The sequence below is a fragment of the Myotis daubentonii genome, chromosome 15 (assembly GCF_963259705.1).
Source record: "Myotis daubentonii chromosome 15, mMyoDau2.1, whole genome shotgun sequence".
NCBI classification, from domain to species: Eukaryota; Metazoa; Chordata; class Mammalia; order Chiroptera; family Vespertilionidae; genus Myotis; species Myotis daubentonii.
Genome location: NC_081854.1, coordinates 27,193,649 through 27,198,273, shown reverse-complemented (window position 1 = coordinate 27,198,273; position 4,625 = coordinate 27,193,649). Strand labels below are relative to the sequence as shown.

Sequence of the window (4,625 nt, the reverse complement as noted above, 5' to 3'; positions counted from 1 at the left end):
GCCTCTTGTTTCCTGAGATGGTGCTTTGTGTTTTTTTTTTCTTTTTCTTTTTTTTTTTTATTGCTTAAAGTATTACAAAGGGTATTACATATGTATCCATTTTATCCCCCCGCCCTAGACAGTCCCCTGGCCTCCCCTATCACCCAGTGTCTTATGTCCATTGGTTATGCTTATATGCATGCATACAAGTCCTTTAGTTGCTGAGATGGTGCTTTGTGCAGGATTTAGAGCGCCTGTTGGAGGAGTGATGTGCCTGGATTGAGGCTTGACTAAGTGGTGAGCAGCTCCAGAATGGAGGGTGGTCCTTGAGAAGAGAGTGTATTGGGTGGGGCACAATCAAAGTCACAAGGGCAACTTGGCCTCTGTAACCAAATCCATTCTCCATCTTCTACTCCTCACTCCTATGACTTTTGATGAATTGTATATGTGTGTTCACTGGATGATTTTACAAACCAAATTGAAATTATATCTGTTTTGGGTGAGTTCCTAGCCCAAATTAATGGTGACTACTATTACCTGGCCAGATACCCAGGTAATTCTTTCCTTTTATAAGGTAGACATTGAAAAAAAGGATTTTTGAACAAACTAGTCTTTTATTCAAGACTAGAGGCCTGATGCACGAAAATTCATGCATTGTGGGCGGGGAGGCATGGAGGCAGGGATCCTCAGCCCAGCCTGTGCCTTCTCGCAGACCAGGAGCCCTCGAGGGATGTCCGACTGACGGTGAGGGGAGTGGGCCTAAGCTGCAGTCTGGCTTCCTCTGTGGGAGGCACCTGGTGGGGCAATTGGGGGATGGCGCCAGCAGGTGAGCAGCCGGCTCTGCCCCCGATTGCCCCTCCACCACTTCTGGTCGCTGCCACGCCCCCCCATCACCGTCCCCTCTGCCCGCTGGCACCCACCTTGGCTGGCCTGGCACTGCCCACTCACTGGCCCCATCCCCCACCAACTGGTCATTCTGCATTGGGTTGATTTGCATATTAGGTTTTTATTATATAGGGTATTAAATAATATGTCTGATTAATTAAGCAGAGGAGGAATTTTAAAGAGTGAGGGGCAGAATTGTTGGGCAGGCTAGAGGCTGAGCATTCAGGACATAGACCCTAGACCAGATGCGAAAATCCAGACTGGGAACCTTCTGCCTTGTACCCTGTCATCTGGGCTGCTGTTACCCCGTTCCGTCCTGGGTCACCCACTTCTGCATTGTACTCTGGCTTGGTCACATGCCTTCCTTAAGACAGGGAAAGCCAGGATTCATATTTTTTGCTCCTATAAGAAGGCAAACTGCACTCCCAAAGTCTCAGTGAGAAATACCCTAATTCTAGAAAGTGATTGTACAGGTGCAAATGTCCCACTCTGCATTGGGTCAATTTGCATATTAGATTTTTATTATATAGGATATTAAATAATATGTCTTGTACAGGTGCAAATGAAATGATACTTGGATATTGTCGGCATCTTTCTATTAGTAAAGTAGGTTTCTTTTTTTAATTCCAAAAGTGAATGCCCACTTCTCTCCCCACCTTTGCAGAGGTGCTAGAAAGGTGTTTTTTTTGTTTGTTTTTTTAAATATATTTTATTGATTTTTTACAGAGAGGAAGGGAGAGAGATAGAGAGCTAGAAACATCGATGAGAGAGAAACATCAATCAGCTGCCTCCTGCACATCCCCTACTGGGGAAGTGCCCGCAACCCAGGTACATGCCCTTGACCGGAATCGAACCTGGGACCTTTCAGTCCTCAGGCCGACGCTCTATCCGCTGAGCCAAACCGGCTTTGGCGAAAGGTGTTTTTTGACAGTTGAGTTCTGTTTAGGCTCCTGCTGATCCACCTCCTTTTTTTCTTTTTTTTAAAAAAATATGTCCTTGTTGATTTTTAGAGAGATAGAAATGTCAAACTGCTGCCCCCCACTGGGGATCAAGCCCACGATCCAGGAATATGCCCTGACCAGGAATCAAACTGGTGACCTCTAGGTTTATGGGTTGATGCTCAACCACTGAACCACACCAGCTGGGCACCACCTCCTTTATTACTTTAGCTGATGAAAAGTGAAGGCCTTTCCCTATCACAGCCACTTCCTCTATTACAGAATGACAAGCACAAAAAAAGTACAGGCAGGAAAATTCAAGGTGGCAGACCCTCTCAGACTAACTTGGCTTCACATGAAAGATGTTAGCAGGGGGACCACTGTGCTCTAAGCCAGCTGCCAGGTCTCATGTCTTCTTTTATGCAGGAGGAACTGGCATATCACAGTTGGCCACATGTCCCTTTGCCTTCTCTTATTCTCCTGCCCCTCACCACTCCCAGTACCATCACTTGTAGCTTCCACTTAAGTATCCCATGGCTGCGTTATTTCAAGTATTGAACAGTATGTAAATTAGAGGTCTCCAGAGAAATAGAACCAATACTATATATATATTGTATTATACTATACCAATACTATATATGTATATATATAACTATATATATACATATATATACATATATATAGTTATTTGAGATTTACTATAGGAATGGCTCATGTGATTATGGAGCCATTCTGAAAAGTCCCATGATATGCTGTCTGCAAGCTGGAGAACCAGAGAAGCCAGGTGTGTAATTCAGTCTGAGTCTGAAAGCCTAAGAATGGGGGGAGCCACTGCTGTGAATCCCAGAGTGAAGGTCTGAGAACCAGGAGCTCAGATGTTTGAGGGCAGGAAAAGATGGACGTCCCAGCTCAAGAAGAGATAGAATTTGCCCTTCTTCCTTTTTGTTCTATTCCAGCTCTTAGTGATGCCCAGCCACATTGGTGAGGGCGACCTTAGTTACTCAGTCTACTGATTCAAATGCTATTGTCTTCTGAAAACACCCTCACACACAATCTCAGAAATGTTTTACCAGCTATCTGGCCATCCTTTAGCCCAGCTGATGCATAAAATTAACCATCACAAACAGGTAGTTCTTCAGGGTGAGACTGAAGCAGCTTTCTACATCTTTGTTCTGTTTTTCCTCATGCAAACTATCATAACTTGTTATGTGTGGGTTTGCCAGGTGGTTCAAACCCTACAAAATAATGAATTGAGCCAGTTACTTCAAATCTCACACATGCAAGTACTTTTGTGACATTGTTCCAAGGACTCCACAATGATGTCATTGTCAACTTTGATGTTAAATTGCCTCTGGAATTCCAGAATGTGGCAGTAATTAGTATCCTGAAAATTCACCTTAAGCAGTAGGCCTTGATGCTGTGATCACACTTCAATCAAGAGGTTGTAATAGGTGTTATGATGTAAATAAGTGACTGATGTTGAAGAGTGGTCAGTAACTGTTAGCAAACATAAGAATTTTGAAGTTTGCTTCTTGGTGTAATTTTTTTACTACTTTATTTTATCTTTATATATTTTTTATTGATTTCGGAGAGGAAGGGAGAGAAAGAGAGAGCTAGAAACATCAATGATGAGAGAGAATCTTTGGTAGGCTGCCTCCTGCATGCCCCACACTGGGGATCGAGCCCACAACCCGGGCTTGTGCCCTTGACTGGAATTGAACCCTGGGACTCTTCAGTCCGCAGGTCTACACTGTATCCACTGAGCCAAACCAGCTAGGGAATTCTTGCTCTAATTTAAAAATATGTCATGGGAAACATGTCAGGTCATCTAGCTCTTTGGCTAGACCTGAAGTGGACACGAAGGTCAGACTTCACAGCCCATTTAAAGCTATCAAATTGGTATTAATAAACCAGGAGTAAACTGGTCTCATCTCCAGGTCCTCTCTGAGGCTGGAGCCAAATGTTTTGGGTCACCTGTGTCCTCCTTTAAGATGTTAGATAGAATAATAATCTCAAGGTCTGGGCAGTTCTAAACAGTTATTTCTTTTTTAAAAATTTTTTTATTGATATTTATTATTTTATTTATTTATTTATTTATTTGAGAGAGAGGAAAGGAGAGGGATATATAGAGAGAAACATCATTGATCAGCTGCCTCCAGCATACCTCCCACTGGCCATTGAGCACACAACCCAGGTATGTGTCCTGACCGGAAATCAAACCATTGACCTCTTGGTTCCTGGGTTGATGCTTAACCACTGAGCCACACCGGCTTGGCTAAACAGTTCTTTTTTTTAAAATTGATTTCAGAGAGGATGGGAGAAAGAGAGAAAGAAGCATCAATGATGAGAGATAATCATTGATTGGTTGACTCCTGCACACAACCTGAGCATGTGCCCTTGACCGGAATCAAACTTGGGACCCTTCAGTCCTCAGGCCAACGCTCTATCCACTGAGCCAAACTGGTTAGGGCTAAACAGTTATTTCTTATTAAATATTAAAATACTAAAGGCCTGGTGCACAAATTCGTGCATGGGTGGGGTTCCTTGGCCTGGCTGGCAATCGGGGCCAATTTTGGCCATCTTGCCCAGTCCTGACTGGGGCCAATTGGGGCTGGCCAGCAGAGGGGAGGGACTGCGGGAGGTTGGCCAGCTGCAGGAGGTTGGCAATGGGAGTGCACTGACCACCAGGGGACAGCTCCTGCATTGAGCATCTGCCCCCTGGTGGTCAGTGCGTGTCATAGTGACCGGTCGGTCATCGGGTTGTTTGGTCATAACGGTCGCTTAGGCTTTTATATAGAGAGAAAGAGGCCCGGTGCATGAAAT

General features: G+C 44.4%; 1 long non-coding RNA gene across 1 annotated transcript; it reads left to right on the top strand.

The window, feature by feature from the left end:
- Positions 1-203: 203 nt before the first annotated feature.
- On the top strand, positions 204-2,414 carry LOC132217041 (uncharacterized). The gene is made up of 3 exons (XR_009448838.1): positions 204-1,345; positions 1,421-1,541; positions 1,782-2,414. It is a non-coding gene; the product is annotated as an uncharacterized LOC132217041 (long non-coding RNA).
- The last annotated feature ends 2,211 nt before the right edge of the window (positions 2,415-4,625 follow it).